Source organism: Oncorhynchus kisutch, linkage group LG7 (assembly GCF_002021735.2).
Source record: "Oncorhynchus kisutch isolate 150728-3 linkage group LG7, Okis_V2, whole genome shotgun sequence".
Taxonomy (NCBI): Eukaryota; Metazoa; Chordata; class Actinopteri; order Salmoniformes; family Salmonidae; genus Oncorhynchus; species Oncorhynchus kisutch.
This window is the reverse complement of record NC_034180.2, coordinates 21,630,478-21,653,977: the sequence shown is the minus strand read 5'-3', so window position 1 is coordinate 21,653,977 and position 23,500 is coordinate 21,630,478. Positions and strand designations below refer to the sequence as shown.

General features: G+C 42.7%; 1 long non-coding RNA gene across 1 annotated transcript; it reads left to right on the top strand.

Moving 5' to 3' along the window:
- The first annotated feature begins 6,163 nt into the window (after window positions 1–6,163).
- LOC116374683 (uncharacterized) lies at window positions 6,164–18,082 on the top strand. Its single transcript, XR_004210591.1, has 3 exons — window positions 6,164–6,348; window positions 10,639–10,775; window positions 17,120–18,082. It is a non-coding gene; the product is annotated as an uncharacterized LOC116374683 (long non-coding RNA).
- Window positions 18,083–23,500: the final 5,418 nt, after the last annotated feature.

Below are 23,500 nucleotides of genomic sequence, written 5' to 3'. Positions count from 1 at the left end.
CTGTCTCCTCCGAATGGTTTTAATCATGCATTTCAGGCTTTTATATGTTCTGCCATATTTACCACTGGTCCCATACCTCCTGATTTGGTTGGGATGTGAATGTATCTCTGAGGTTTTGAAAACAAAGGGTAAATGATTACATTTAAAAAATAATTAACAGATGGGCCAGCCTAGGAAAAAAAATATGATTTTCTACAAATGATTGCATTCTCTCCCCTTTGGTGTGAAAAGTAGATTCAAGAACACTTTTAAATAATTTGTTCAATTTGTTCCACAGCCAAAGAAAAGCGGCTTGGTGGAAATTCAGATTCATTAAAACTTAATTAATATGCATCATTATGTAAATGAGGTTGCAGTTAATGAGTTCTTAAAAGAAGCCTTCCTTAATTAGTTCACTTTTAATGGCATCATCATTTATCTTTTTTCTTTGAAGCAGAATGACGCGCGGAACTAGCCATTCCCGAAAGTGCTACAATTTTCAATTTTTTAATTATTCTTATTTCCTTAATTTTTATATGATTAAGAATGCATTTAGAGTACTAAATAAATTAGAAAAACATAGTAATTTTTTCTTACTCACTTATTTCAATTAAACAGGGATGTCTCTGTAGATGGAGGGGTGCTTAAAAGTTAAAGGAAGAGAAGCATATTCTCTCCCAAAACAATCCATAGGTTCTCTCTATCACCTCTACAACAAGCTCTCATTAACTACGTCTGGAAATACACATAATCATCTGACCTAAAACCCTATAACTTACATATCTGCTTCATGAAGAAGTAAGTACATTAGTTTTGGGACCACTACTACTATTACTTTATTTAGTTATACTATGTTATGCATTGGTGCTTTAATTTAATGGGAGAACAAATACAGTAAAACAGACATAGCTTACATATCATAGTCATACTTGGCGTCGTTTCACATTTGTTTGTAGCGGTGTGCTTTGGCTAATCATTAGAGATCTGCTTTCTGTCTACGACATCCAGCATTAGCCCGGCATGGCACAGCAGTGGTACAGTGTTGTGGACTGTGTCTCATATATCTCTAACCAATTTGTTGTTGTTTTTCCCCTTAGTTTTCCTCTTTGTCTATATAGAGCAGTGGAGCATGGAGAGAATGTCATTGAATTTGTGTTATAATGATTGATAATTTTTATAGGTGGAGGTAATGAAATCAACTTGTGATGAACATCAACAGTAGAAAGTAATTATACATAGGAATTATAGGAGTAGGTTACATTTTGACCACGCAGGTATAATAGCAAGTAATACAAAGCCTTATAGAACCCAAGGACCAAATGTTTTTGTAATTGTCAAAAATTATTGAGTAAAACGTACATCATTTTCTTTAGGAATTTAGTGAAGTAAAAGTAAAAGTTGGCAAAAAATATAAATAGTAGAGTAAAGTACAGATAAACAAAAAACTCCTTAAGTAGTACTTTAAAGTATTTTTTTACTTAAGTACTTTACACCACTGACCTTAGTGAGGAATATTTCACCATTTGGGAAGTTTGGTGAATTAAATCTTGAGATGTCTTTCATTTAGAAACATTTTGGGTGAACTATCTTTGTGCTACCCATGCAGTATCTTTGGGGGAATAGTGTTCCTGTTTTTCTACCTTACTGAGGAGGTCCCTCATTACCAGAGAGGCGAGATGCAGCAGTGAGGCCTCCAGTATGCTAGCGCTTCATGTTGTCAGAGCGCACCTTCACTCTTAATTGATAACCACTGGCATTTGATCTGAAGGCGTTCAAACACACAGTCTATCTTTGTGCCTCCAATAAGACGACCATCTGTTGTTGCCGAGCTGAACGTTCATTAAATCAAATTTCCTACTGCAGGAATACGATTTTAATTGTAGATCTCAATGGCCGCATTCCTGGAGAGTGTGGGTAAGAGTGATCCGATTGTTGTAAAGATGGTGTTTGAGCTGGTAAACAATGGAAGGTGTTAAGGAGTGAGATTGTTTACATGTCAATTTGGTTCATTTACAGCGTCTATATGGGACTTTAAATGAAGGAGTGTTAATGTGCTGAAACACATAGGAATGTGTTATATATGAACCTGCTATTTTGTTTTCAGGCTATATCAGCCCAGTTATTTCCATTGAATGTTCATTGAACTAAAGTTACTGCTTGACCAAAATCTCCCCAAAACTCAATTCTAATGACCAAAACAATGGTTTTGTGAGGAGTGGATATGTAGCCAGTAAATATGATGCTGAGTTTTTTCCTCTTGTGATTGTAGGGAGAGACAGTGGGCATGTGGTGGAGACACTGAGGACATTCAGTACATAATTCAACCGCCCACCGAATATTTCAATCTGTCAGCTCCTTGAAAGAAGCTCTAGCAGTAAGATATAAATAAGATACTGTCTCGTTTCACCACGACAACTTTGATCTTTCTGTTTTGTGAAGAAAAAAAAAAAATCTTTCAACTACATAACTGTAGTTGTGGATCTGTTCCTCTTTGTCGGCGATGAACACTGCTTTGCAGTTAAATGCATTGTTTGTGAGACCCTGCACCCACAGATTTAGTTTAGCCGGTTTTAATTGCCATCTGTGCCAGAGAAGGAAAACATACCTGGAGAGAGAGTTAACCAATAGATGAACATTACATTTTATTTTGCTCCAAATGAAAGAAAAGAAAGAATCCAATCCCCAGCTAGATGCATTAGCTCTGCACTGTTTGGTATTATGTTAAGTTTTAGGGTTTTAGTTTTAAAGTTTAAGGTTTTGGTTTTAGAGTCAACGGCTTAATGGTTAAAGGGAACTGTTTCTGTACAGTATATATAGGATATATATATCTCCAAAACGTGGATGTGCCAAGTAACATGTCGGCCATTTTGTAAATCATCAAAATACCAACAGTGACATTTACATGCAACCTGATGTGTTTGGAATGGGACATATACACTCAACTATTCACATTATCTTGTTATTCAACGTTGTGATGTACATTATACATGGCCCTTGTTTTGGGGCTGACACTTGATCTCATTGCTAGATGCCTGTAGCCCCTGGGTGGGTTATAGATAAAGAGCCTCCAGCCCCAGTCCAGACATGGTCATGAACACGTGCCCTGGAGCGGGAGAGGGGGATAGGAGGTGAAGAGATGTAGAGCAGGGTGGCACCCGACCCCGTCTCTGCCCGTCCTGTACCAGGCACGGCCCTTACACAGGGCCTGACCAATTAGGGCACAGAGATCTGGGAGGACCAAGAGGGCATGTCGCCGGATTGCCCAGCGCCAGTCCGTTTGGTGATGCTCTCTTGGATTAGGATGGGGCGGTGAGTGTGAGATGATGGAGTTTAACATTCTATTTTCATTCCTTTCTTTTCTGGAAGGGAGAGGAGGGATGGGGGGATGTGGGGATCGGTGTGATGAGGTATGACAGAGGGAGGAGTGGACGCGATTGTTTATCCAGATGTTCGTTTGAATGTGTTGACGGATGATGGGAAATCTGTGTGTGTCTGTGTGTGGAAAATGCTGAACTTGAATCACACCTAAACAATTGTCCATTTGAAGGATAAGGTCCTACTCTTCTAAATTCCTCAGTTCTTCATTCTACGGTATATTTTCGTCTAGGAAAAGAAGTGAGGGTTGAGAGTTAAACAGTTAAGCGGGGGCCATGTTTCTTTCTGTGTTCGTGTGCTGTGTGTTTGGAACAGCAGTGCAGGCCGGGCCCTCTTTTGTTCTGACTCTGATGAGAAGGGAACCCTGCTAGGCTGCTATGAGCTCTCATCATCGCCCTGCGCAGCCCCACAGCTCTGCCAAGCTGTCGACAGCACATTACACACAGACTGGGGGGTGTGATTGACAGGATAAGGAATAACGAGTGCAGCGTTTGGTACAGAGAGATCTTTATCCTCCTGTAAGGATGATGTGCCACAGTGTTCTGCTCAGGAACCAAGGGTGGAACAACGGGTGAGAGTAGAACTTAGAATGTACAGTAGAGATGCTTAGAGAATGGGTGTTTGTTTGCTGGGCACTCGCCTAGACTTGACCTTTTGCCCTCTTGAATTTGCATGTATGCAGATATGCTCAAACATACACAGATAACAACACGTTCTGTATAACAACATTAGCCAGAAAAGTCTCCTTCTGAATTATACTGTTAAATTTGTTGTTTCATGGTCACCTTGGGTTATGCTCATGAATCTTTGTAAATTGTAGCACGTAAAATAAAATAACAATATTTATTGTGAAAGTGCAGGCAGTCAATGTCAAAAGCGTTTTTTTGGTGTTTTTTTTATACAGTTCTGCATCAACAAAGCAATTTGTTTCCCTTGAGTATACTAATTTATGAATTTCACAGTGACAGGTGTTACGGCTGCCAGTCATTATATGAAAATCAGCAAAATTCTAACCATGGTGCTTATCCCCCTGACAAAGTGGGACTGGATTCATTCTGTCTGATTTGAGGGACGGCAGGCATAGGCAGGTTAACATCCCTCCATAAAGAGCATGGTTCGCTTATGTGTGCTCTACTTTAGGAAATACAATTCCAAACCTTATTTTTTTTTTGTCTCATTATTTGACAGACAGCATTCCTGATTCCAACAGTCTCCACAGAATTCCTCCTCCGACAAAGATCAGTGTTGTTTGATACAAGCATTTTGCATTAACAATTAACAATGCATGACTATAGCACCCTGAATTTTGAGTTCTCCATAAATAAAGAAGGGATGCCTTGCAACATTAAAGTTAATAGTATCGGGGGGGGGGGGGGGGGGGGGAGTGTAAAAATGCACAGGGTGAGAAGAACAGTGACTCTATACTTCAGAGAATGCTTGAGGTACTGTATGCGCCAGTAGCAACTTGCAGTCAGTTGTGAATGTTTGCTAAAACCAGGGCTTTGCATGAAGATGTGTTTTACATTCGTGAAAACATTAGTGTCACTGTAGAAGAGGAAGTGTGGGGTCAACTGAGTCCCTGCTAGAACATATCCACGTTACTATCTGAAATGGAAATGAATAGAGAATTGGTACTGGAGAATTTTACGGACTTGGGCACATCAAAACTTAAGATCAGTGTCTGAAAACACTTGCGTTATTGTATGATTATTTGTATTGTCTCATTTGAGACCAGCATTCATCTCAGAGACAATACAAGTTTCTGCTAATTTATGGAAACAACATACAAATGATATTTTGACATTGAGTAGTCAGGTGGATAGAAAAGTGGGAGGTATGGTGAGTCACAATAAGCTACCGTATGTTATTTATGCATGTATATATTGTGATCAAAAATATGTCAGAAGTAATTTTCTGATGAGTGACTGTGAACACGTATAAATATTGCCATTTTAATCAATTAACGTATATATTTGATGAAAATTATAACTATTTATTCAGAAATATAGTTGAAATTACAGAATATTTGTACTATACTATATTTGACTATATTTGATATAGTACAATATATTACATTACCCCTGTATGAAACAGCTTCAAGGCAGTTATCCACATGCTGTCGTTACGTTGTGTTTGAGATATACTTTAAGACGTGTTGGGAGCAGCATATCATATTTGGCATTAATTATGCACTTGTGTGTTGAGCTAATTGAGTCGATCAGCTGCAGAAATAACATGAGGAGAGAGAGATGCATCTACAGTGATAGTGAGGTGTGTGTGTGTGTGTGTGTGTGTGTGTGCGTGCGTGTGAGTGTGTGTGTGCGTGTGCGTGTGCGCGTGCGCGTGCGTGTGTGTGTGTGTGTGTGTGTGTGTGTGTGTGTGTGTGTGTGTGTGTGTGTGTGTGTGTGTGTGTGTGTGTGTGTGTGTGTGTGTGTGTTTACGCATGCTAGTTTTCGAACATGTAAAGACGATTGTCTGTCTATACATGTACATTTTAGGACTTTTTCTATACATTTAATATGAATGATAATTCATGATAACAGTTATTATTATGTATTATTATTATTATGAATATTAGTAGTAGTAGTTGTAGCAGTAGTATTTCTATTAGATTATTATTAATATACCTAACTCTTTACTTTGGTAAGTATAATTTCTACATTTTTGGACATTGAACTCCACCAAATGTAACCCTTCTCTCTATTATTTGTCTTTCATTGTGCACACATACCAACTAATGGAATCAATCCTCACTGAACACAAAGCCATTTATTTGAAGGAAAACCCACACTTGATAAATTATTTAAAGCAATTGGGATTACAATATGTTATCAAATCAGAGCAAACAAAGGCTTCTCTCTCTCTCTCTCTCTGCGTTCTCTGTGCTGTTGGCACGAGAGGAGTTGTGTACTAGCCAGTCTTCAGAGCCAGGGAGAGTCTGATGCTAAATAAAGAGAGATTCCCCGCAAACTGATTACGATTCCAGAATAATTGGTAAGTTCCACGTAGACGTACATAGACGCTGTTATTCAAATACAGTCTTTGTTGGCCTTGTTTACAGGAATGTTAATTGGGTCATTGCCTGAGTGGACTGTTCCTTTTCTTTGGCTTTTCTTACTTTTCTTGCTTTCTCTCACTTTCTTTTTCTCTCTCTTTCTGTTGTTCGATTCCCTACTTATGAATGCACTTTCTTTCACGATACATTTTTTTCTCCAGTCTCAGACAGTGTTCCTGAAGTTACTTGTTGTTGCATGCAGAGTCAGTCTACTGGAGTCATTTTCTTTTGTTCAATGATGAAGCGGGAAAGATTGTAGAGAAATAATGATAAGAAAATGTTGATTTGAACTCAATTTGGTTTGATTTATGATTCTGTAATGCAATCGTAATTCAGTTTAATATAACTAACATGTGTAAAGAAAAAATAACATTATTCACAAACAAACCATTATGAATGTGTCTCCAAAACTTTAAGCAGCTGGCGCTTTAATATTTGTTTTTGTTGTGTGCGTTTAAGACATTTTTAAATGTTTCATTCATTTACACGGAAGAACATCTAATCAATAATAATACAAATAGTTGTTAAAAAAAACAACATCAAAAAACAAGCAATTGTAGTGAAAAGTTATAGCATTTTACAGTTGGCCATTTTTATCAGCTTATATATAAATACTACTTGTAGCCTCTACTAAAAAAAATAACCACACATGTAAGTACACATATATATTTTATTCATACCTTTAACCTGTTCCACAAAACGTAAAAACGTATGTGTTTGCTAACATTATCACAACATGAAGTACATGCACACACCCCTGCACATTCCTGCACAACGGCACACTGGTAGATAACTTGTGGTGTACAGAGAGCATGTATCTAAGATGAGGAGTGTGTTGAGAGAGAGGTGGGTGGTTGAGCGGGTAAAAGAACAGTTCACATTTCTCCCCTTCTCCTCCTGCTCCTCCTCTCCAGCTGGAGCCAATATGATACTGACGTGGTTAGTTGTGGGTTGGTAAAGATGAAGGAAGGAGGAGGGTGCATAATGTCACCCATCCTGTCATCATCCTTAAACTCAAACCATGCCACCCTCGGCAGCAGCTACAGCACAGGTGGGCACACCTCCGCGGTGGCAGGGCATGGTAGTTGGTGGGCGGGCAAGCGGGTCACACGGGGCACCTGGGGCTCGGGTGGAAGCCAGGCAGGAAGTGAAAAGTGAAAGCCGCAGGGTGAAGGAGTAGCGGGGGCGTACGGTGTCGGCCATGTTGTGTCAGACAGAGTGAGAGAGAGAGAGAGAGAGAGAGAGAGACGAGGGGAAATTACGCTCAGGCAGTCAGGAAGTCACCTCACACATCTCATGGGACTGGCACAGACACACTGTCCCAATTACGCTAACCCCACAAACAAAGGAAGAAGTTCTGCCACATCGGGGACAGATAGATCTCGCCCCTTTCCTTTCCCTCCCCATCCGTGCCTGCCCAGCACCAACCCAGCGAGACACCAACCCCCCACAATCCTGCCATCAGATAAGAGGCACTCAAACGCACCGCAGACCCTCTGGAAGCGCAAGGTGTCACTTATGAAAGCCTCGCTCCCTGCTGAATATGCTAACGTGGATGAAAGGATGGCAAAACATGGGGTTCATACGCAACTCGCTGATTTCTTCCTCTTTTTCTTCCTCTGCTTCTTGCCTCCTCTCCTCTTTTATTTATTTCAAGTGCAGCTGTCTCCTCGGTGGGCTTCTAGGCCCAAACAGAGCCATTCCACAATGGAACAGGCGTCAATTCGACGTCTACTCCACGTTGGTTCCGCGTGATTTCACTGAAATCACGTGGAAACGACGTTGATTCAACCAGTGTGTGCCCAGTGGGCTGTATCGGCAGAGGAAGATATTTCTGACCCAGACATGGCTCAGCTGTATTCTACACATATGCCTCGGCTCAATCAAACACACATTGCTGAAAGCTGTGGCAAAATTGACATTCTTTTTCCATGTGTCCAACAACGGAAATACATATTTGCTCTCAAGCTAAATCTGCTGTTTCAGCTTAATCTCAATTGGAAAAACTTAAATGAATACCAAACAAATGAGGCTACTCTTACTTGCATGTTCAACCTTTGCTCTCACAAGAGCCAAGCCATAAAATGCGTTTCATGTAATCACCACGTTGAGCATGTCACACATTCAGAAGTGAAATTGGAGGCAGGCCTCAACGCGTACACTTCCGTGTACCTGGGTGTGTCACTATGGCAATATGGATAAGAATGTTTCTATACACATTGTCTGGTGTCGGCGCAATGTGGATAAATTAGCAAACCAACTTTAGGTGTCACTCTGAGGGATCGTCACTCTATACCCATTAGAATACAGCAGCGTCGTACAGCTGATCCTCCCTTCCATTCCCCTGCCTGTCTTCCTTTATCCCCATTCCACCATCCATCTGTCACGCTGCACATTTTTTCATGTTTTTAGGTATGTTTTCTCCCCCTTCCTTCCTCCTTCCTTCGTACGACAGTCTCAACAACAAACAAGCAGAACCTCCCCTCTTTCTACCCTTTGAAGGAAACCTATAACGTTACAGCGAGTGCTTAACACGTTTCTAATGAGGAGCCGTTGTTGGGCTGGGAGACGTAGGTAGATTAGTCATTGTATAACTGCTAGGGAGATCACATTCTCACAGGTACACCATGCATCATGCCAGACTCCCCAGACATCCCTGTCCCTGTCCCTGCCCGCATACCAGCAACAAAAAATGAAAAAGCTCTTTATAATTCACAATGACTGATTAGAATAGTTTTGCTGATGTCATAAAAAAGCATGCTCTGGTTGGCTGCCCTGTAAAGAAACAATGCTGAAACAAGTTGAGGAGGACGAAGGAATGTATAGTTTTGGAGCTCCATAGTTCATAGATTACAGTTTGACAGATGGCATTGTTTTAAAATAACCTTCTTTTTTTCTTTTTTTCGTACATACTGTCAACCTCTTATCCTTCCTGTGTCAGAGCTGGGGGAAGAGGGGGAACTTCAGTGTTACTTTAGCGTTGCTTACAGCACTGTGATACGAAGAAAAAAAATTATCAAATAAAAACATGTCAGTATTCACACCATCTCAAATGGCACCCTATTCCCTATATAGTGCACTACATTTGACCCATTTTATGAAAGGAAATAGGTGGAACGGGGTACCATTTGGGACACAGCAGGATTTCCCTCCTTCATCCTCCTTCGGTATCTCATTAAAGAGTGGCTTTTGATCTTCAGCGCTGCCATGTCCACCACGGGGTCAGTCTCTGTACAGGAACGGACAGCCCCGTCTCTCTCTCTCTCTCTCTCTCTACTCCCTGTACAGACTGATTGCATAGTGTGATCTCTAGTGAAGATAAAAGTGAACATGGAGGAGATGGTTGAAGTATGTGTTAATTGCGATGGGAAACTGTCGTAATTTTCCACCCCTGCAGCAAATACATGAAATGGCTTATTCCACACCTCATCATCCAATGAAGAGCTAAAGGCTTAGTTTCAGGGCTGACACCGATTGGATGATAGATTCACTCGGATTAAATCCAGCTGTCAGATAATCTGAGTTCTTTCTTTGTGATAACGCGTGTATTTTGGGATATTGGGTTTGTTTTGGTGGGTTTGATTTTGTGGTTGCTTCTTTCAGTTATTTAACCATCAATTATTGATTTGGTTGAACAATGATTGTAATTGGATTATAACATATTGTAAATGAATTATTCTGGGCTAGTCACAATATTTTATAATATTATATTGGTTGTAGAGACGATAGCGTTTGACACTCGTAGCGATCATAGTCAGGCACCCATATTTGGAGGTTCCATCATGTAGTTTCAATACTTCCTGTTATAAATGATTGAAATCTAGGAGAAGACATTTTAGTGCCTGCCTGTGATAATCACGGATTATAATATGCTATATAATAAACTGCTTTCTTACAATTTAGAAAAAAGTGTGCATCAATGTATTAATTTCACGTGCTCAAACAAAAATATGAAAGCCACCCCTCCCCTTGACATTACATTTCACTTGCAACTGCATATTCACAGATAAAGTGTGTTGTTCTTTTTCTCTCTCTTGTCTGCACTCAAACCTGAGAGAATATCACATACAAATGAGACCAATGACCTATAAAATGAGGTATGGCTACCCCCAGTCTCCACCTATGGCAGATCACTCTCAGCACTGTCCAAACTGACACACATTCTTAATTTGATTGGCATATTCTATTTATTACCATGCAACTGGCTCTTTGCCGTTATTTGCTTTCAGATTATCCAATAAGAAATGAGCAGCAGCACCGGTGCCATGTTGCATGATGTCACTGATGCAGATTGAACACCGAAAATACTGTTTAGCGTGCCTACCTGACCGGGGTTAGAAGAGATCAACTAGAAGGGAAGATGTGGGTAAGAAACAATTTGAGAGAAGGTGTATCCTTCGGGTTTTCCCTGGTTGTCAGCTAATTTGGTTAATGTGAGTCGTAGATGGTGGGAGATGTTGGGGGATAGTGGGCACAGTAACACTGTTACAGAGCTGTCTGGTCCCTGTAGGTTAGATACCATTGGACTGTAGCCTCACAGGCCTTCACTATAACACCACCTTCTCCTTCGGAAAACAGGAGGTATAGGTTATAGCAAATATGAGGTTAAATGTAGACTGAACGTTAAGTAAAATAGTAGCTAAATAATCTTTCATTTTCACTCACACATTGGAGGTGGAGGTGTGTTGAGTCGTAGACCAGTAGGATCTACAGTACCAAACACTCCCCGAAGTCCTCCATCCAACACATGTACCTGATCAACAGCACATACTAGAAACTGAACCTCAAGAAGAAGAAGTGGAAGAAGAACAAGAAGAAGAAGAGGAAGAAAAACAAGAAGAAGAACAAGAAGAGGAAGAAGAAGAGGAAGAAGAAGAACAAGAAGAAGAACAACAAGAAGAAGAAGAAGAGGAAGAAGAAGAGGAGGAAGAAGAGGAAGAAGAGGAAGAAGAGGAAGAAGAACAATAAGAAGAAGAGGAAGAAGAACAACAAGAAGAAGAGAAAGAAGAACAAGAAGAACAAGAACAAGAAGAACAAGAAGAAGAAGAGAAAGAAGAACAAGAACAAGAAGAACAAGAACAAGAAGAAGAAGAGGAAGAAGAACAAGAAGAGGAACAAGAAGAAGAAGAAGAAGAAGAACAAGAAGAACAAGAAGAACAAGAAGAAGAAGAACAAGAAGAAGAAGAGGAAGAAGAATAACAAGACGTACAAGAAGAAGAAGAACAAGAAGAACAAGAAGAAGAGGAAGAAGAGGAAAATGAAGATGAAGAAGAACAAGTAGAGGAAGATGAAGAAGAAGAAGAAAGTCAGTGATATCAGAAAGAGATCAACAACATTTAGCGGAGGCGCCTTCCGTCTTCGCTCCTGCTGCATTCTAATCAACGTCTGGAAGCTCTAATTTATGAAATGTAATTCTGCCCTCCACTGGTATGAAAAAGGTGCACACACACACACTCAGGAGCACACACAAATATCCTGCTCTCGCAGACTTACCGTGGAGGAAAACAAAGTGTTTTTTCAGTGCTGCTAAATTAGAAGATTTTAACAACTTTTTGTGCAGGTGGGTTAAAGTAAACCACAAATAACTGTTATTTATTTGTTGTTGATTATATTTCGAACACTTTACTGCCAAACATTATACCATGTTTAACTGCAAGATAAAGACTAGAAGCACATATAGCTACAGTATGTTGTAAAAAAAAACATTTATTACTGCACTTAAGTGGGTTTCATACATATCAGCTAAAATGTGTAACTTTCATCTCCTTTACGTGTAACTATAATTGTTGTTTGCAAAATAACTTCATCTTAACAATAAGTTGAAACAATTCTGTGTTCTTTGTTTTGAGTTTCATTCTTGACATTGACTGTGCGGCCAAAATGTTTTATACACATAAACAAACAATCTGACTGCATACAAACAAACAGAACAAGGTCATACGACATAAAATCATTTGTCATCGTTGGTGTGTGTGTGTGTGTGAGTGCATGTCTGTGTCTGCGTGTTTTTGTCTCTACATTATGTTGGTCCCACCTCGCTTGGCTCCTGTTTGAAAGCCAAACCTGGCGTAGGGCGCAGGGAGGGAGGGAGCAGGGTAGAACTCTGGGGGATATGACATCACTGCTCCCCAGGGCACAACCAGGGCCATTGTCACCCCAGGTGTTGCCAGGGGCGATGGGCCTACTCTTCAGAGAGGACAGACCCAGTACAAACAGCCACACCCCCCCACCCCCCCAAAAAACCTATCCCCCTACCCTTTATCCCCCTACCCCTCACCCCTCTACCCCAGTCACTCTACACTGCCTTTGAGTGCCGTCAAGTAAATGCTAGTCCTTAAAACTCCTCTCCCAGTCCTTGTGTCACAAGGTGCCACACAGCCAATGGGTTCTGATTGGCATGTGTCTGAGGATTTAAAAACACACAATAGGGCATGAAAGAAAATAGTTCCATAGGGATGGGTATACATACAAGAATATGTACTATTTCCTTAGCTCAGCATTGTCCTGAGTTTCTGGGGGGGAAACAAACTAAATAAGTTACATCAATTGCATTCGAGCAAAACGTAGAGATGATTGTAATCAGAACACCCCCTCCCCCCCTCCATTCTCCCCATTCCAACCTGGAATTCATTCGAGCAAATGTATAATTTGAGCTCTCCTACTGTGCTAGTGGGATTATTGGTTTGTTGGGGACTCCTGCAGAAAAACTCATTTAATGTGGGTGGTAAAAAACTGCAGGTAATTACTAGTGAAGGAGCACCTTTGCTAACCCGAGTGCATTGTAACAAAGACACCTGCATCTCCTGCAGAAAGAGTGCATCTCGAAGCCTTTGTCATTTTTAATCTAATGCTCCCGCTGTGAGGGCTGGGCTAGCTACAGCGCTAGCTGCAATCACAGGCATCTGCAGAGAGAGAGAGAGAGAGAGCATTGCTACAGTAGAGCCAAACACTGGCCACCACATCTTCAGAGTGTCTCTCTTCTGCCCTTTATACCTGAGGAAAAAACAGGGAACGGTGATTTATGCAATCAATTTTTATTTGTCTGTTTTTAAGTTCATCATAACTATTTATTCTACAAGTGTCCACCACTATCTCATTTAAAAAAAAATGAAGAAAGAAAGTTGCCCTGACCTGATTAATGAATGAATACATCATATATGATTCTGTTCTCAATCGAGGCAGACTAATCTACCATCCAGAAAGGTGAGGACTTTTTGAACACAGACATTTCCTCTTCAGTAGGAGGTCAAGACCAACAGACAAATATCTGCCACAGTAGCGGAAATGTCTGGTGCATGGGCGCATTTCAAAATCCATGCAAATGTATGAAGCAGCAAAGGCTAAGAGTTTCTGCATAGGCAAGCACTCCCAGAAAGCCCACTCACTCCCTCTATCCCTCTATCCCTCAAATCTTTTGTTTGTTCGGAAGTTACACATATAGACAGTTACTATCAGAAGCCAACGAGAGATGAGGACTTGAAGGGAGAGTAAAGGGAGGGAAGAAGGGAGAAAAAAAAAGCTAAAAGCGTTTCAAGCTATTGCTGAAACAATCCAATTACGATGCCTATCAAACTCAGCTTCACAGGTTAGAGCTCCTAATTGCCTGACAAAAATTGACACTTCAGTCGCAACACTGTAATATAATAGAAGGCCAAATTAAATTTGATCGAGGGGCAGAAAACGACGCTATCACTCAGCGGCGCGGAAAAGAGGAGATCAACTAGCATGATATAATGGATCAAAAATGAAAATGATTCATTAACCGCGTTGGGTTTTCCAATAACGGATATGACACAGTTCAGACGTCTTCGGAAAAACACTATTAATTAAGGAATGATAGATCTAACAAGGCATGGAGTCTGGAGAAGTCTCTTTCCTTCTCTGTCGCTCTCTTTCTCACTCGGTCCCTCTCTCTTTCGCTACACCATCTTTTTCTTTCTCTTCCCCCTCTTTCTTTCTTTCTTTCTTTCTCTCTCCCTCTCTCTCTCCTTTGTTATCCCTTTCTTCCTCTAGCTCTCCCCTCCACTGCTCTGTTTAGGTGAAGGACAGGGAGTCTCTCAAGATGAAGTCGGCTCGAGTTGGGTCAGACCAGGTCAGGCTCTCTCTGGCAGTGGCACCACACAGCTCTCTGCCTCCTGGCCACTTCTCCTCCACCACTCCACACAGCCTGTCCTTAGCCTTCTGATTGGCTAAGCAGTACATTCCTTTCATCCCGTGACCCCTGGCTAACCCTGGATTCCGGAACTGATCCGGTCACTCCCGGCGGGTGACACGGAAGGTGGGAGCAGACGGACGGTTGCCGTGGCGCGGCACAGAGTGCCGTTCCTCCCCTCCCCTGTGAGGATGATCAGGAGTAAACCAGGAAGCTGTTTCATCCCTTTCTCCTCTCCTCTAATTGGGTCAAAGCCTTCCTCCTCTCCTTATTGATGTGCAAATTAACAGAGTGTCAAGGGAGGCCTGCGCCACGCGTCACTCTCAGGCATATTACAGGACACCTCGGGTCCTTGGTAGAAAGTCATCAGTGTGTGACCTGTATCTGGATGATTTGGGAGTCTGTGTAATATGAGTGATCGTGGGGGGAAAGGGAGGTAGGAGAAGGGAGGAGGTTGAAAGATTGTAGAAGGTGGTTGGTTCAGGGCCCAGTCAGAGGACCCGGCTGTCTGTCTCAACTCCTGAGATAATTCTTCAGATGAAAGCCTGCAGCCATACGTGTCGCCCCTACCTAATTAACCATGTCTCCTACTGGAAATACGAGAGTAATGCGTTGTGAAACTGATGTGTGTGTGTGTGTGTAACATTAAATAATGCAGACGCGGGATTAGTGATATGTACATGTTAGGGTGGCTACCTTGGAGATATGGAAATACTGACCCTCACCCATTCTCTCCAGAGTAATATGAAGGAGGGGGGGTCAAATGGATGGTCTGATCTTCATAACCGTTGTTCAAGCTAAACATCTGCTGAGCACGTGAGAAATGTAAATGTTGTAACGAGCCACATAACGTCCTGCTAACAGCATCTGTATCGGTCCCTCTTCCTGTTTGTTTACTCCACAAAAAAACCTTCCATGTGAAATCATACAAACTCCAAGCCGCTGTCACAATCATAGAAGCTAAATAATGTGTTTTCATCGAAGGTAAAAATGTGTTTGCTATGGAATTACCATGTAAATGCACAGTTTTAGCGACGCTCAAATGTAAAGTCGGACTCCTCGGTGGTATCGTCTCAGCGTGATGCTCACCATGTGTTTGTGGTCTATCACCCAACTATTGTCCTTAAAACAATAGAGTGCAGAGAATGGAGGGGCCCAGTCACTCAGTAACCCAGTGCAAGGGATCATTGAAAGTTAGTGCTGCCCTATAGTCTTATAATTAGGTATCGATGGCCAGTGATTCCCTCCATTTCATCTCCTTCCACATGGGCGAGCCTCTGGAACTCCCAGACAATCTAATTGGAACCCCCGCTGAGCAGGTAGGGCCATGGAACAAGAGGGGAGAGAGGGTGAGATGGGAGAGAGGGGAATGGGAGAGAGTTTAATCATTGACTCCTTCTACCCATCCTGTCTCAATTGGACAAACTTCTCAGGACAACGAAAGAGAGAGAGAGAGCGAGAGAAGTGTACATTTGATCTGGTGTATGAACTGCTGAAATCAGTTCAAGCCTACTGAACTCTTTCTGAAAAAATAAAGAAAACATCCACTTACAACAACATGCCATGCAAAGCATGTCTCAATGTATTCCTGGAGATCTGTGTCCACCCTCCACAGTACTACATGTGATGCTTCGCAGGTCTACCCTTAAGCCCAGGTCACAGTTCACCAGTTGTAACACAGAATACATTCCTCACCACACATTCCACAATACCTTAGGCCTGATAGATGAGTTATCCAGTCAGTCACTCTATTGTTTAGTTTAGACCTCTGGTCATACAGCAGCCATCTGGACAGGCTAGTCTGGGCAAGCCATCATGGGTCAACCCCAATTCCTTCCCTTTACTCCAACATCTCTTTTTTTTTTGCATTAGTTACAACTGAATTGTGATCAATGACCTAGAGCCGTTGGCATCCCCCACCTAACCCCATCCTCTCCTCCTCTCTCTCCATCCTCTCCTCCTCCTCCTCTCCATCCTCTCCTCCTCCTCTATCTCTCTCCATCCTCTCCTCCTCCTGTATCTCTCTCCTCTCCTCCTCCTCTCTCTCCTCCTCTCCTCCTCCTCTCTCTCCATCCTCTCCTCCTCCTCTTTCTCCCTCCTCTCCTCCTCCTCCTCTCTCTCCACCCTCTCCTACTCCTCTCTCTCCCTCCGCTCCTCCTCCTCTCTCTCCATCCTCTCCTCCTCCTCTCTCTCCCTCCTCTCCTCCTCCTCCTCTCTCTCCATCCTCTCCTACTCCTCTCTCTCCCTCCTCTCCTCCTCTCTCTCCATCCTCTCCTCCTCCTCTCTCTCCCTCCTCTCCTCCTCCTCTCTCTCCATCCTCTCCTCCTCCTCTCTCTCCCTCCTCTCCTCCTCCTCCATCCTCTCCTGCTCCTCTCCTCCTCCTCCTCTCTCTCCATCCTCTCCTCCTCCTCTCTCTCCATCCTCTCCTCCTCCTCTCTCTCCCTCCTCTCCTCCTCCTCTCTCTCCATCCTCTCCTCCTCCTCTCTCTCCCTCCTCTCCTCCTCCTCCTCTCTCTCCATCCTCTCCTACTCCTCTCTCTCCATCCTCTCCTCCTCTAGGGTTTGGCCGAGTGTGGTGGACTCTGAGAGAACAGGTGGACATAAGCCAGAGGAGACATGGAGAGCCAGCCCAATCCCAGCCAGGAGAAACATGCCAGGGCCAGCCAGACAGCGGTTGTGTCCCAAACGGCACCCTTCTCACTTTATAGTGCACTTCTTTTGACCAGGGCCCATAGGGCTCTGGTCAAAAATAGTGCACTTTAAAGTGGTTAGGGTGTCATTTGAGACTCTGCCAGAGCCAGCTTGGCCACAAACAGGGGTCAGGCAGGGCCAGGCGTCACATAAATCAACCTGACGTGTTCACCCAGGCCTGCCCACGCCCTGTGCCAGGGCCTACCCGCGGCCTGCACCCGTGCCCACCCCGCACCAACCAGGCCCACACCCCACTGGTGCCTGGGCTATTTCCATGCCTGGTTCAGGGGTGGATTTGGAACGGGTCAGCTGATCGGGTTCCAGGGCCCCGGTCAGAAAGTCTTCAGGTGCCTTCTGCCTTTACAGTCTCCCATGCCAAGGAGTGTGGAGGGAGGCTGGTCCTAACACAAAAGCAGACTGAACAGAGAGATAGTGTGTTATTGTTTGAGTGGGTCTCAGAGGTATTTTGATGACCGTGTGTATTTGAATGGTAATGTGGACCTAGCTAAGAATTGTTAATAAACTGCTCAGCTAGGAGAGCGGAGTATTTTTAAGATGATATTCATCTGTCCTTTACAAGACAATTCTGTATTAAGGATAACTGTGTAGCATCGCCATATAGACATTCAAGCAATAATCTTCTCATCTGTCCAAACATAGCTAATTAATTAGCCTGTTGATTTCTGTTTCAGATATCCATGTGCAACTGATAACGATAACCTTAAATCAGTTTGTTCGTTAAGCGATCACTTTGCTACGGGCTTTTGAGGATGCAATGTGCCATTATTCAATTAACAGAGCAATCTCCTTTTAATAAATGGAATTGTATTTGATTGTTTTTATACCTTTATTTTACTAGACAAGTCAGTTAAGAACAAATTCTTATTTTCAATGACGGCCTAGGAACAGTGGGTTAACTGCCTGTTCAGGGGCAGAACGACAGATTTGTACCTTGTCAGCTCAGGGATTTGAACTTGCAACCTACTAGTCCAACGCTCTAACCACTAGTTTACCCTGTTAGGGTAGTTACGTATAGATTTTTTAGCGGTTGTGTGGCTAAATGATGTACATCATGATTATATTAATATTTCCCGAGAAATGTTTAATTGCTATTTACTACCCAATGTGGTTTTGTAGCATTGCCGTAACTGAGGTGAGGAACGGTGAACAATTATTTCCTCAAAATGGATTAAATCAGGAAACAGTGTGCTCTCCTTCCAAACCTTGTCACATAATAATGTCATAATTCCTAAAGGACCTTTTATCTATTTTAGAAGTTATCTTAGGGAAGTTTTCATTAATGCCTTTTCCATTTTATTCAAAAATTCATTATGTTTCACTAATCTCCAGAGTGGATAAAAAAGACTTAAATCCTTAATAAAAATCATTTTCACCAAGTGTCTATGAAACGTGCACTTGTTAAATTTACACTCCATGCCAATAAACTATTGATATCTTACTTCTTCAAAGTTGCTCTGGCACCTGGGACTGTTGGGGAAAATAGAAAGAATTCCTAAAAAGAAAAAAAAGAAAGAGGGACAAATTAAATTGCCGTCTTCAACTCTTCTGTTTAGGATTAAAAGTGAATTCTAATTTGCGTTTGTAGTCCCAGACCATTGCATCATGGCGCAGTTGTCTGTGAAGAGATGATAGAACACTCAATGCACTGGTTTTCTTAATTGGAATAGCAGTCCTAGACATGTTGCTGAGATTATCCGTCCACAGAACAAACTCACAGCAACCCGAGGGAACTTTGTTTTCCTCAACAGGTCTGACACTTCTCGACATTTCCATTTGAAAGTAGTGTATCATGTCTCACCAACTTTTAGCTGTACTCCATTGTGTCCTTCAGAAAGCAGCCACTCAGTCAGTGTAGGAAAGAGAACGGCACAAATGAAACAAACTCAGAACTGGCCAATGATACTGTATCCTATGTCAAAATCTGCTTTATACACACAGGCAGAAAGAGGTTGTGTGTGTCTGCATGCATGTATGAATATATGTGTGTGTCTCTCTCTCTCTCTCTCTCTCTCTCTCTCTCTCTCTCTCTCTCTCTCTCTCTCTCTCTCTCTCTCTGTGTGTGTTTGTGTGCACCAGTGTGTGTGTGTGTTTGCGTGCACCAGTGTGTGTCTGTGAGATGTGGGGGTGGGGGTGTAGATGTGAGATTAGCTGGAGGGCATTCAATTCCACGCCACTGACCTTACTCTGGCCTCTGCGCTCGCGGCCCCATGCCATTAGTGCGCCGGAGAGGCTTTTAAACGAAATCTAATCTCGTCTGCATCTGATCTGTCCACTTCAGAGCGCTGGAAGCCCTGGTTTAACAGCACACATCCTCACTGCCTGTATCCTGTTCTACATGCGTTCAATACCCCCCCCCCCCTACACACACACACACACACACACACACACACACACACACACACACACACACACACACACACACACACACACACACACACACACACACACACACACACACACACACACACAGAGAGAGACCCACACAGACACACACACACACACACAGAGAGAGACCCTCACAGACACACACAAAGAGGTGCATGCGCACTCACACATATGCACAGACAGGTGAACATTCACGCACGCACACACACAAACACACACACACACACACCCTACGTGCCCCTCCACATCCACAATAGAGCCATCTCTGTAACCAACCCCCAGCAACAGGTAGTGCCTGGCGGCTGTAATTTCATTCAGAGCAGCTATAGCCAGCCCCCTCCCCTCTCCCCTCCATGCAGTACCCTAGTGGCTTGCTGCTCGATCTTTATATTGTATTCTCTCACTTTTTTAGGTGAGGTAGGGAGAAGGGGTATTGCTTGCACATTAGCCTATGTTGCCCTGAACCATCAGTATCTGAAACACATCTTTAAATAGATATCTGAACTCTACATAACACAATACATTGGTTGTACGTGTAAAAAAAAAAAAAACATTTGTAATGTTCATGAAGAATTGGAAGGATGCCGTTATCCTTATACAGTGAGGACCAACTATACCTGACGACTCTATCTAGATGAAGTTGAACCCTCCTTAGGTATTAGAGGCTACTTCCAGCTACAGTATAACAATGAAACGATACACAAAAAACACTACACAGCTAACTTCCAAAACAAGTACTCCGACAATCAAAATAACATTTGCATAATACATCTCCATCAAAAGCCATACATTCAGGGTCGCTAATTCCCTCTATCTCCATAGAAATCGGACACAATTTAAATCTGACTGTGTAAGATCATATTCATTTCAAACCAAATAGCAAAGCTTCTGTAAATAGTGGCTAAATATGTAGATAACATCAATAGTAGATATTCTTTCAATCGAATCCCCTCTGACCTCTCTGCGTCTGAAATGGGACCCTATTGCCTATACAGTGCACTACTTTCGACCAGAGCCCTATGGGTCCCCGTCAAAAGGAGTGCACTATATAGTGAATAGGGTGCCATTTGGGACGAACACCATCTCTCATTAATTTTAACGGTATGACTCAAGCCGCGCTGACGATACGTCCCATATCTCCACAAATCTTGTGAGATAATGACACTGAAGTTAAAAGACGTTACAAAAGTTAAATGATGTTATCAGGACCATCTCAAAGAAAACCATCTCAAACAATAACTCAGCCCCTTCTCAACTCCGAGGAAGGAAAAAGGACAACACACAGTAAGAACTTCCTCTGAGTTCTAGGGTTCTAGAGCGAGGCGCTAGACTAAATTTAGCGCCAGCAGACTGCCTGACTCTGTGAGTAGCAGAGTTTCACTCAGTGACTTTGGCTGCAGTTTTGGTGACAGAAACAGGAGTTGTCCTTGTGTGTCCCAAATGGCACTGTATTCCCCACATAGGGCACTACTTTTGACCAGGCCCATAGGGCTCTGGTCAAAAGTAGTGCACTATAAAGGGAATAGGGTGCCATTTGGGATGCTGCCTTGTCCCTGAACTCTCCAGCCAGCCAGCCTGTGGATAATTAAGATGTAATATTCTAGCATGATCGATCGCCACTGACCAGGATCAATAGGCAAGAGAGATGAGGAGAGAAGAGGGGTTTGAGTGGCATGGGGAGTGATCTGGTTGACAGGAAGAAGGAGGTCACACAACACGAGGCAACGGCTGCGGACAAGGCAGGGAGGGAGAAAGAGGGTGGGATGGATAGGAGAGAGAGAGAGAGAGAGAGAGAGAGAGAGAGAGAGAGAGAGAGAGAGAGAGAGAGAGAGAGAGAGAGAGAGAGAGAGAGAGAGAGAGAGAGAGAGAAAGAAAAAAAAAAATAGAAAGAATGTACATTATGAATTATATTGTACATCTCATTATCCAATTCATTTAAGTAAACATCTTTAACTTTACATCAAATTACTTTTGAAATGTTTTGGTCAAATATATTCGGGGCGTAATGCTTCCAAAAATATCACACTCAACAACACATCCAGTCTAAATAATACATCTGTATTTACATGTTGACAAGCGAGCCTATATCGACGTGTCCTACAAGTCAATACGCACGGCGTTCCTCCTTTCCTTCGATCAGCGTAATTTCCCATTCAGTCTGCCTCCTTGACCTGCACCCAGCCATTTCACCACAGCCTCCTTCCACCATCCAGTCAGCCTGCCCCTTTATTTCCAAACCATTACACTGTTCTGCTCAGATGAAGCACATCCATATATTCTTAAAGGGCTGGTTTAACTTAATCATTAGGTTAACAAGCTCCCTGCCCTCTAAATGATGATCCGCTGAATTGGAGGGATTTGTTCTGGAAGGTGAGCCAATAACGGGATGGGCACAAAAAGGCGGGAGAGACACACCGCTCTTCGTCTCGAATACAACTGGGAAAGAATAATCAGGGAAATGGCTTTGCATATTTAATCACTGTGAAGAGAGGGAGGTAGAGAAACACACCCGCATGGACACACTTAAGACACTCACATAGAAACACACACACACACACACACACACACACACGCACGCACACACGTAAACGCGCACGCAAACACACAAGTTTAGAAAGCTATTTGTAGTGTCTATTGTACTAACCACAAACAAGCTGTGATTGTCAAATATCAAACAACTTTAAAGAGTATGTCTTTGCTGCAGAGACCATAGAATTGTAAAAGACTAATTCCAGTTCTATGGCAGAGACCATCTCGAACAACTCTTACCATTTAAAGGGTCCCTGATATCAAATGGCTAATTGCCTTCATTACCTTCAACGCTCCAACCAATATATTATGCAAATAGGCTTAGACGTGCCTGGTTTCGTAGACAACAGTATGTTGTTCTTGTTGTTGTTTTCTGATACTACTGACTCATACATGTTTTCTTAAAGGCCATCTGCTCCACATGTATGACCTGCTCCGAAATGCATGTATGTGCTAATTAATTATCATAGCTGGAGAAGCAATTATTCCACTGTGTGTTTTTTCTTCTCCTCTTCCCTTCAGTGGCACTTGAATATCCTTCATTAGCTTTGATGTGCTAGAGAGTGCATGGGGGTCCTAAGAGTGTCAATCCACATCTGTCCGTACTGTTGCTCAGACAGACCGGAGAGGAGAGAGGAGAGGAGCTGGGCATACACAGTGAAGACTAGTGTTCAGAGGCCATCTGCTGACACACACACACACGCCGCTGTCGCTGCGACACGACACGCCGTCTGTGTTTAGAACTGCGTCTCAATGTACACACATACAGGCACACACACAGAGTGTACATGCACACGCACAGACACACACGCACGCACACACACACAGCCATGTCTGCCAGGTGGTGTCAGAGGAAGGCCGAACAAATTGTCAAAGATTCCAGCCACCCAATCCATAGACTGCTCTACCGCACGGCAAGCGGTACCAGAGCACCAAGTCTGGAGCCAACAGGACCCTGAACAGCTTCTACCCCCAAGCCATAAGACAGCTAAACAAGGACTGCTACATAGCTAATCAAATGGCTACCCGGACTACCTGCATTGACGCTTTTTTTAACTAACCCTCTCAACTGAGTGAATTTGTGTTAAAATGTTAACATTTAGACAGTGTTTCTGTAACCTTATAGAAAACAGTAAATGAACACTGGCTGTGTTAAATTCACTATACACTGGACTGAACTACTAGGCATTTCACTATACACTGGAGTGAACTAATAGGCATTTAGGCACTACTCTGGAGTGAAATATAAAATGCACTCACTCTATTGTGGGGTAAAAAATATCACACAATTTCACTCTACAGTGGAGTTAAATA